This window comes from Heterodontus francisci, unplaced genomic scaffold (assembly GCF_036365525.1).
Source record: "Heterodontus francisci isolate sHetFra1 unplaced genomic scaffold, sHetFra1.hap1 HAP1_SCAFFOLD_210, whole genome shotgun sequence".
NCBI lineage: Eukaryota > Metazoa > Chordata > Chondrichthyes > Heterodontiformes > Heterodontidae > Heterodontus > Heterodontus francisci.
The window spans coordinates 1,231,422-1,243,025 of record NW_027141403.1 but is presented as its reverse complement, the minus strand read 5'-3'; positions in this window follow the sequence as shown (position 1 = coordinate 1,243,025).

Below are 11,604 nucleotides of genomic sequence, written 5' to 3'. Positions count from 1 at the left end.
CGACAAGAATTCTTCGAGGATGTAACTAGCAGGGTTAATGAGGGGGAGCCAGTGGAAGTGGTTTATTTGGACTTTTAGAAGGTTTTCGACTAACTCCCACCTAAGAGATTAGCGTGCAAAATTAAAGCGCATGGGATTGGGGGTAATGTATTGTGATGCATAGAAAATTGGTTGGCAGAAAGGAAACAAACAGTAGGAATAAACGGCTCTTTTTCCAAATGGCAGGCAGTGAGTCGTGGGGTACTGCAGGGATCGGTGCAAGGACCCCAGCTATTCACAAAAAATATTAATGATTTAGATGAGGTAACTAAATGGAATTCTCCAAATTTGCAGATGACTCAAAACTGGACGGGAGGGTGAGTTGTGAGGAGGATGCAGAGAAGCTTCAGGGTGATTTGGACAAGCTGACTGATTGGGCAAATGCATGGAAGATGCAGTTAAATGTGAATAAATGTGAGGTTTCAGGTCAGTGACCCGAAACCTTAACTCTGCTTCTCTTTCCACAGATGCTGCCAGACCTGCTGAGTGGTTCCAGCATTTCTTGTTTCTATTTCAGATTTCCAGCATCCGCAGTATTTTGTTTTTATTTTAGTGGAGAAATGGATCTGTGTCGGGAGGATATTCCAGAGCTCGGGGCCGAGGCAACTGAAGGTGTGGCCACCAATGGCGGAGTCATTAAAATCAGGGATGCACAAAAGGCCAGATTTAGAGGAGCAGTGATGTCGTGGATGGTTGTCGGGCAGGAGGAGATCATAAAGATAGGGAGGGATGAGACCACGGAGGGATTTGAAAATAAGGCTGAGAATTTTAAAACCCAGACATTGTTTGACTGTGAGCTGATGAAGGTCAGTGATCGGGGAATGGGACTTGTTGTGAGTTAGACACAGACTGCAGAGTTTTAGATGACCTCAAGTTTACAGATAGTAGAATGTGGGAGAATGAGTTGGAATAGTCTCCTCTACAGGTCATGAAAGCATGAATGAGAGCTTCAGCAGCAGATGAGTTGAGACAGGGGTGAAGTTGGGCGATGTCATTGAGGTGGAAATAGGTGGTCATAGTGATGGCACGAATATAAGGTTGGAAACTCATTTTGTTGAGAAATGTCACAGAATCACAGAATTGTTACAGCACAGAATGTGGCCATTCAGTCCATCGTGTCTGCACTGGCTCTCCAAAAGTGCAATTCATCTAGTGTCACTTCCCTGCCTTCTCCCTGTAACTCTGTACCGTCTTGCTTTTCAGACAGCTATCCAATTTCCTCCTAAATGCCTCGGTTTAATCTGCCTCCACCACACTCTCAGGCAGTGCATTCCAGACCTTAATCACTCACTGTGTGAAAAAGCTTTCCTCATGTCACTTCTGCTTCTTTCACCAATTACTTTAATTCTTTGCCCTCTCGTTTTCGATCCTTTCAGGAGCGGGAACAGTTTTTATCTAATCACTCTGTCCAACCACCTCATAATTTTGAAGACTTTTTTCAAATCTCCTTGAGTCATGGAGTCATCAAGTAATAGATAGATACGGTAATGAAACAGGCCCTTCGGCCCACCGAGTCTAAGCCGACCAACAGCCACCCATTTATACTAATCCTACATTAATCCCATATTCCCTACCACATCCCCACCATTCTCCTACCACCTACCTACACAAGGGGCAATTTGCAATGGCCAATTTACCAACCTGCTCTAAGCCTTCTCATCTCGAAGGAAAATGTTCCAACTTCTCCAGTCTATCTCCATAACTGATATTCTTCATCCCTGGAACCATTCTTGTGAATGTTCTTGCACACACTCCAACGTCTTCACTTTACCTCAAGTGTGGTGCCCAGAACTAGACATAATACTGCAGCTGAGGCTGAACTAGTGTCTTATACATGTTCAAAATAACCTCCTTGCTCTTGTACTTCATGCTGCTGTTAATAAAGCCCAGGATACTGTATGCTTTATTAACCGCGCTCTCAGCTTGTCCTGCCGCCTTCACTGACATATGCACATATACACCCAGGTCCCTCTGCTCCTGCACCCTCTTTAGAATTGTACCCTTTATTCTATATTGTCTCTCCATGTTCTTCCTACCAAGATGAGTCACTTCACATTTCTCCTCATTGCACTTCATCTGCCACCTGTCTGCCCATTCCACCAACTTGACAATATCCTTTGGAAGTTCCACACTATTTTAATCGCAGTTCACAATGCTTCCAGGTTTTGTATCATCCATAATCTTGGAAATTGTGCCCAGTAAACCAAGATCTAGGTAACTAATATATGTCAGCAAGAGAAAGGGTCCCGACACTGATCCCTGGGGAGCTCCACGACAAATATTGAATAAAAAGAAAAAGTGCTGGAAATACTCAGCAGGTCTGGCAGAATCTGTGGAAAGAGAAGCAGAGTTAACATTTCAGGTCTGTGACCTTTCATCAGAATTGGCAAAGGTTAGAAATGTAATAGGTTTTAAACAAACACAGCGGGTGTGGGGCAAAAGAGAACAAAAGAGCTGTTGATAGAATAGAGGTTCAGAGAGTTTAACCGACGAGGAGCTCATGGAGCAAAGGCAAAGTGAGTGTGCTTGTCGTGTGGTGAAAGACAACGTGTTAGTGCAGAGAGGGTGTTAAACGACAGAATAATGAACAGCCCTAGCTAAAAGCACCAGCATAAAAATGCAGGTTTACACTCGGCACATGGCAAAGAAATGATAAAACAAATACTAATTAAAAGAGCTGTTCATACTCCGAAGTTATTGAACTCAGTGTTCAGTCCGGAAGTCTGTAGAGTGCCTAATCGGACAATGAGGTTCTGTTCCTCGAACTGACGTTGATGTTCACTGGAACACCACAGCAGGTCAAAGGCAGTGTGGATGACTACTTTGTGGAACACCTCTGCTCAGTCCAAAAGCATGATCTCGAGCTTCCACTCGCTTGTCATTTCAAGACCACCACCCACCCACCCACCCCCCCCCCAATCCCGCACTCATGCCCAAATTTCTGATTTCTGTACTTGTTTTTCCAACCCCACCCCGCTTTATTTGCCTAAAACCTATTACATTTCTAACCTTTGCCAGTTATGATGTGAGGTCACTGACCTGAAGCATTAACTCTGTGTTTCTCTCCACAGATGCTGCCCGATCTGCTGAGTATTTCCTGCAGTTTCTGTTTTGGTTTCAGATTTCCAGCATCTGCAGTATTTTGCTTTGATTTCACTACAAACCTTTCTCCAGACCGAAAATCATTCATTAATCACTACCCTCTGTCGCCTGTCACTCAACCAATTTGGTTTCATGTTGCTACTGTCCTTTTTTTTCGACGAGCTGTAACCCTGCTCACAAGTCTGTTGTGTAACACTTTATGAAAGGTTTTTGGAATTTCATTTCCACCACATCAACAGCTTTGCCCTCAACAAGCTTCCCTTTTACCTCTTCGAAAAACTCCAGCCAGTTAGTTAAACACCATTTTCCCTGAATTAACCCACATTTGTCCATGTGCCTATTAATTTTGTTCCGAATATAACACCAAGGTTGCAAACAGACTGTCTGAATCTCAGACTGTTACCAGGGAGAGGGATGGAATCAATAGCAAGGGGACAGAGTTGGAGTGGGGGGAGAAAACTATGGCTTCAGTCTTCCCAATATTTAATTGGAGGCCATTCCTGCTCATCCACTACTGGATGTCGGATAAGCAGTCTGATAATTTAACAACAGTGGAGGAGTGGTGAGAGGTGGTGGTGAGGTAAACGTGATGGAGTTCTTTGATAAAACAATGGAGAGGGTTGATGTGGATGATGTGACTGAAGTTATATATATGGACATTCAAAAGGTGTTTGCTCAAGTGGCATTCAATAGACAGGTTAGGAAACCTGAACCCTATGGATTAAAGGGACAGTGACAGTGTGGTTATAACATTGGCGAAGGAACAGTAAACAGAACGATGTGGTGAAAGGTTGTTGTACAGACTCGATGGGAGTGTTCTGTGGTGTTCGCCAGGGCTGGTTATTCGGATCACTGTTCTTTTTGCTCTTGGAAAACCCGGGATGGGTAGGGCAGAGCCTCCTCCTCCTCCCACTTTACAGAGCTTCCCATCTGCTCCATTTGTTGGTCATGTTACAGACCCAGAGACACTGTAACTACAGTCCCCATACTTCGTCCAGAGATCGGTCACCAAATCTTCTGTCCTCCCTGAATGCCTGCAACAGCTCACAACACAACCTCCAGATAACCATCCACAGCATCTTCACTAACTTTACAATAGCAGAAGTAAGTACATTGGATGCCTGATCATTTTAAATAACACAAGAGGGGGTTCCTCGTGCTGCTGAATGTATGTTCAGCTGAGAGTGACTAACACAGGTGATCACTGGACATGCACAGATCAAGTTTCAAAGACGTACATCAAAGCTGCCAGAATGGCTGATTGACATCATATTCAGACCCCTCCTCACACTACAGACACACATGCATGTTACACCCACGCTATCACTCTGGCCAGCCTGGGTGTCCTGTCCAATGTGCTGGATGTGACTGGCAGTGCAGCTCACACCATTTTATGTATCCAAACTTCCACAGAACAAGTGGAGCTGGAGAGATGAAATGTGTGGTCAAGGAGAGAGACAGATGGAAAGAAACTCACTTTAAAAATGGAATTAGAAAAAGATGTTCAAATGAACAACTTTCAACAATATTGGAAATGGGCAGAGGATTGGGGTAATCAGAGGGGTGAGGACATGGATGGATTTGATCACATGAGTGAGAATATTAAAATTAAGGTGTTACTGGACCAAGAGCCAATGTAGGTCAGTGAGCACAGGGCTGTTGGGTGAACAGAATTTTGTGTAAATTAGGATGCCCCCAAGTTTAGAGAGAGTAGAATGTGGGAGAGCAGCCAGGAGTGTGTTAGAATACTCAGGTATCAAGGTAACAAAGGCAAGTTTGAGGGCTTCAGCAGCCGATGAGCTGATCTCTCTCTCTCTCTCTCACATTTCCCCACATTATACTCCACTTGCCAGATTTTTGCCTTCTCACTCAACCTACCTAGGTCCCTTTTTCGTCTCCGTATGTCCTCTTCACAACTTTTTGTCATCAACAGGTTTAGCATCCTCCCAACCAGAAAATTACCCATTTATGCCTACTCACTGTTGGCTAGACAATCTTCTATCCATACCAATATGTTACCCTCCGACACCATGAGCTTTTATTTTTCTGCATTAACCTTTGATATGGCAACTTATCAGATGCCTTCTGGTAATCTATGTACAGTGCTGATTCCCCTTTATCCACAGCACATGTTACTTCTTCAAAGAACTCTAGTAAATTGGTTAAACATGATTTTCCTTTCACAAAGCCATGCTGACTCCGCCTGATCACTTTGATTTATTCTACCTGCCCTGCTATAACATCTTTAATAATAGCTTCTAACATCTGATCCACAGCCAGAAAGCCTTTCTCATGTGTGCTATGTCAATTCTGATTTTGTGCTGTACTTTATTCTGTTTTTTATTTATTGTACTTAGAGATACAGCACTGAAACAGGCCCTTATACTAATCCTACATTAATCCCATATTCCTACCCCATCCCCACCTTCTCTACCACCTACCTAAACGAGGTGCAATTTATAATGGCCAATTTACCTATCAACCTGCAAGTCTTTGGTTATGGGATGAAAGCGGCGGAGCACCCGGCGAAAGCCCCCGCAGTCACAGGGAGATCTTGCAAACTCCGCAGTACCCAGAATCGAACCCAAGTCGCTAGAGTTGTGAGGCTGCGGTGCTAACCACTGCGCCACTATGCTGCCCACTTCTTGAACTGTAGCTCCTCGATAAACTGCTTGAGACTCTTCTCCCTCCTTTTGGGTAATCTGTGACCCTAGACCAGACCTTACAGTGGTGTAGGAGAGGGATCACAGAGAACGGGATCTTAGGCTTTGTTTACTCGGTTTGTGAGAAATGACAAACTCAGTTGAGCGATCATTGCTGGGAATGGGTGAGAGATTTGGAGAGAGATTGAAATCGGTCAAACGCTTGTGGTTATTGCAAAGACTGGGTAGAAATGTGTTACAGAGGGAGACAGAATATACACTCAAACACGTGTGATCGTCGTTGGGACTGGTTTGAAAATCTCGAGATAGAGAGAAAGTTTACACTCGATCAAACGTATGTGTTCATCACCAAGAACGGGGTTGGTCTTTAAGGAAGTTTTGGAGAAGTAAATCCAGAAATACAATGTCATTAGCATTTCATAGGAAATAGTCAATTGATAGCCTGGCAGAGCAAAAAAAAAAACAGGCACACCTTGGGAGACGGACATCCTAAGGATTTTCGAGGTGTATAATGGGAGTTACGATTTCATTCTCAATAGAATATCTGAAGATGTCCAGAAATGTAAATTTCAGCCAAGAGAAAAAGGGCTGAGATAAGTTGGTCAATGGGGCACATCTGTGCACTTGACGGTTAAATAAAAGACACTAAGAATTGAAGGAAAAGATGGACAATTTACAGAAGGAAAATGAAGGTTGGCAGGAGAACATTGGCATCCTGTACAATCAGTTACTCATGATCAGGAGCCAAATGACGGAGTATATTATCCACAGAGAAAATTAGAACAAATACTGGACCAAAACACAGGCAGAAACTCCCAGACTAGGTGAGGTGTTAGAAGATGAGAGGAGGGGCTTTGAGGGAATTAGACCCGTGTTAAAGCTCTGCCTCCCCTGAAGCTGAACCATACCCTGTGTTTAGATAAAATCTGACAGCTTCAAACACAATCAGACATCAGTGGGCAGTAGTGGCCGCTGCCTCCAGACATCTTGGAACAACATATTTGTGAGCCTTACAGCCTCTGCTCCACCTCCTCCAGACAAGATGACAAGATAACTGGAAAATACCAGGGTGTGTAGTAACCTGGGCCTAAGCTGTAGGCCAGCCTAAGAACAAGACTGACATAGATGGGGTCAGTGATCAACCATCCTCAGTCACTGACAGTGAGGGAGATGTCACCACCACAACACACAGAGGTCCCTTACCCCTGTTGAGGCCAGGTCTCTAAAGAAGGAACTGGGAATGGTGGATATGAGCAGCAGCTCCCTCGATCTGATTGCTCTGTATTCCAATATCCAAATCATTTATACAGACCAGAACAAAGCCATGTTCCGAGCACTGACCCGTGGAGAATACCAGTATCTTCTGCCAATAAGACTGGAAAACAACTATTTGCCACAACTCACTGTTTTCTGTCATTAAGCCAGTGTTTTTTTTAATCGAAGCTGACACTGACCCTCCTGTTCCATGAGCATCAATTAACTGTCCAGCTGTCACAAACAGACTGTGAAAGAAACTACAAGTTCTGCTTAAAATTAAGTGAAATGCTAAATGAAAGAATTAACTACATTTTGGAAAGAGATCAATTCTTAGATCTCTTCAAATTCATTCACTCATTAGCTTTACTGTGTTCAGTGCTCTGTACAAGCAGGACTCCCTAAAACTGGACTCTCTGCAACTTACTGTATTTAGGGTTTAGGAAGAGAATTTCAGAGCTTTGGGATGAGAACAAAAAGTGGCAGACATACTCAGCAGGTCTGGCAGCATCTGTGTAGAGAGAAACAGAGTTAACGTTTCAGATCTGTGACCCTTCATCAGAACTGGTAAACGTTAGAAATGTTGATGTACAAGCTGGAGATGCTGAGACCATGGACCTCCTGCTTTCCATCCCACCCCCAATCCGTCATCCCAACCCTCCCCTTCTGATTTTATACGCTCCAATGATAACCCAATAATGCCAGCTTCCCAGGCACAGAAGCTCCAGGGGACTGAGAGAGCAACAGCATAGCACTGATGGTGAATCCCCATCACTTGGTCTGATACTCACAGCCTCCAGATCAAATACTTACACAGTATGCACATCAGAGGCTGGTATAGAGTCGGAATCTACAAGTGGTGAGTCACCGAGCGCGAGTGAGCTGCAGACAGGCCAGGGGGAAAGGATAGTTCATGTGTCAGTTCACCAGAGGGCGAGGTCACAAACGAGTTATAATACGCAGGAGACAGATGTGAACATTGCTGGTGCTGCTGCCCATGTCGAGGCGGTGCAGTCTGAATCCGAGTCCTCAAGGCCCAGAGCTGTTCGAGGACGTCCTGCAAGGCCATCTGCAGTCTCCCTCAGTGAAAGTCAGCAGCTTTACACCACCATGCAGCAGCCCCTGGGGAAACACTGTGTAGGGGCAGTAGGCAGGTTGAGGGATCCCACAAGATAGGCACTAAGGGAATACCCAAGGGTGAATAGGTTAGTTTTGTTTGTGTAACTGGATGTGTTGTTGTATAAAGATGTTAATGAAAATGCTTTTGATGGTGGTTTTTATAGCAGGATGGTGACCAAGGGGACGCTGTGATGGGGCGTCACAGATGGGTGTAATGGTGGAGAATGGAGGGTCCATTGTGGGAAAGGGAAGTTGTCCTATGAGAACTGGAATCATAGCAGGGACTCTCCAACAGCCTGTCCGGGTCGAAGGCATCCAGGAAATATCCTACCTGCCTCCTCCTCCTCCTCCTGAGGTGGCCTCCAGATTGCTGGTGCCAATGGCTGTGTCCTCATGATGGTGACGATATGAAGGGTGCAGCAGAACACCATGAACTTGGACACCTGTTCCAGTGTGTACTGGAGGACTCCCCCCGAGCGGTTCAGACATCGGAAACATTGCTTCACCTGTTGGTTTTGTGTGGGGGAGGGGAGTGTCTAGAGTTGAGAGGTCATCAGCCACATTCTGGTTGTGCATGGAGGCCCGAAGTGTTGGAAATGTCTGATTGCTTCAGCATGACGGTATGGTGGCTGCGGCCAGTGTAGTGGACATTCACCAACATGATGTACTGGGCATGCTCACACACCAACTGTACAGTAATGGAGTGAGAGTTATTTCAGTTCTTGTACCTCTCCCTGTTGACATGAGGACCCCGCAGAGCCACATACACCATCAGGAATCCCGCTATCCTCACAAAACCACGGGATATCTCATCCTGCTTCTCCCTGATGAGGTAGGTGCAGACAGTATAATTAACCTCATCCGACATAGATGGCCTCTTTTATACAGCAGATGCATCAATAGACAACATAGAGAGAGATAATGGATACGTCACCCGCTTTTGCCTGGATAAATGCAGATTAGAACATAAGAACTAGGATCAGGAGAAGGCAATTCAGCCTTTCGAGCCTGCTGCGCCATTCAATACGATCATGGCTGATCACATCTCGGCCTCAATTCCACTTTTCTGCCTGTTCTCCATAACTCTTCAACCCATTACAAATTAAAAATCTGTCTATCTCCTCCTTAAATGTACTCAATATCCCGGCATCCACCGCACTATTGGGTACTGAATTCCACAGACTCACGACTCTTTGAGAGAAGAAATTTATATGATTTTATTTTATTTAATCTAGAAACATTTCCTTTCATCTTTGTTTTCAATCTGCTACCCCTTATCCCAAAACTATGACTTCTCGTTCTAGATTGCCCCACAAGAGGAAACATCTTCTCTACATCTGCTTTGTCAATCCCTTAATCATCTTATATACCTCAATTAGATTTCCTCTCATTCTTCCAAACTCTAGAGAGTAAAGGCATAAACTGTCCAATCTCTCTTCATAAGACAAACCCCTCATCCCTGGAATCAATTTATTGAACGTCTGAACTGCCTCTGATGCAACTACATCCATCCTCAAGTAAGGGGACCAGATCTGTACACAGTACTCCAGGTGCGGTCTCATTAATACATTGTACAGTTGCAGCAACACTTTGCTACTTTTATATTCTATACCTTTAGCAGTAAATGACAAAATTCCATTTGCCTTCCCAATGATCTGCTGTACCTGCAAACTAGCTTTCTGTGATTCATGCGCGAGGACACCCAGATCCTTCTGCACCAAAGCACTCTGAAGTTTCTCTCCATTTATATATTAATTTATGTTTCTATTTTTCCGACCAAAATGGATAAACTCATTTGCCAAATTTTGGCCCACGCACCTTACCTATCTATATCAATTTGTAAATTTATGATTCATTTATTGCAACTTACTATCCCATCTGTTTTAGTGTCATCTGCAAATTTGGCAAAAGTATCTTCTATCCCTGCATCCAAGTCATTAATATAGATTGTAAATAGTGGGGGCTCAAGGACTGAACCCTGTGGCACCCCAATAATTACATCTTGCCAACCAGAAAAGGACCCATTAATCCCGACGCTCTGTTTTATGTTGGTTAGCCAATCCTCTATCCAAGCTAATAAATTGCCCCTAACCCCATATGATCTTAGCTTGTGTATTAACCTTTTGTGTGGCACCTTATCAAATGCCTTCTGGAAGTACATATATACTACGTCTACAGGATCCCCATGTTCCACTGGTCACAGCTTCGAAGCACTCTAGCAAATTCGTCAAACACGATTTACCCTTCATAAAATCTGATTCTGATGGTTTGCATTTTGACTTTCTTAATGTCCTGTTATTACTTCCTTAATAATGGATTCTAACAATTTCCCAACGATAGATGTTAAACTAATTGTTTCCTACTTTCTGCCTCCCTCCCAATTTGAATAAGGGCCTTCTACTGGCTTTTTTCCCAATCCACTGGAACCTTTCCCGCATCGAGGGAACTTTGGAATATTATAACCAATGGATCCACTATCTCTGCTACCATTTCCTTCAAGACCCTAAGATGCCAGCCGTCAGCCCCTGGGGACTTGTCTGCCTCCAATCCCAATAGTTTGTTCAATACTTTTTCACGAGTGATTTTTAAAAAATTCATTCATGGTATGTGGGCGTCGCTGGGCAGGCCAGAATGTATTGCCCATCCATAATTGTCCTTGAGAAGGTGGCGGTGATCTGCCTTCTTGAACCGCTGCAGTCCATGTGAGGTAGGTACACCCACAGTGCTGTTAGGAAGGGAATTCTAAAATTTTGACCAAGCGACAGTGAAGGAACGGCGATATAGTTCCAACTAAGGATGGTGTATGACTTGGAGAGGAAATTTCAGGTGGTGGTGTTCCCATGTATTTGATGCTCTTGTCCTTCTGGTTGGTGGTGGTCGCAGGTTTGGAAGGTGCTGTCTACGGAGCCTTGGTGCGTTGCTGCAGTGCATCTTGTAGATGGTACACACTGCTGCCTCTGTGCGTCTGTTGCGGAGGGAGTGCATGTTTGTAGATGGGGTGCCAAGCAAGCAGGCTGCTTTGCCATGGATGGTGTCGAGCTTCTTCAGTGTTCTTGGAGTTGCACCCATCCAGGCAAGTGGAGAGTATTCCATCACACTCCTCACTTGTGCCTTGTGGACAGACTTTGGGGAGTGCTGAGGTGAGTTGGTCGCCGCAAGATTCCTAGCCTCTGACCTGCTCTTGTAGCCACGGTATTTATATGACTACTCCAGTTCAGTTTCTGGTCAATGGTAGCCCCGAGGATGTTGATCGTGGGGGAGGTGGGGCGGGGGGGGTGGGGGGGGTAGTGTTCAGCGATGATAATGCCGTTGAATGTCAAGGGGCGATGGTTCGATTCACTCATCTCTGGAGATGGTGATTGCCTGGCACTTGTATGGCTCGAATGTTACTTGCCACTTATCAGCCCAATACCTGGATATTGTCCAG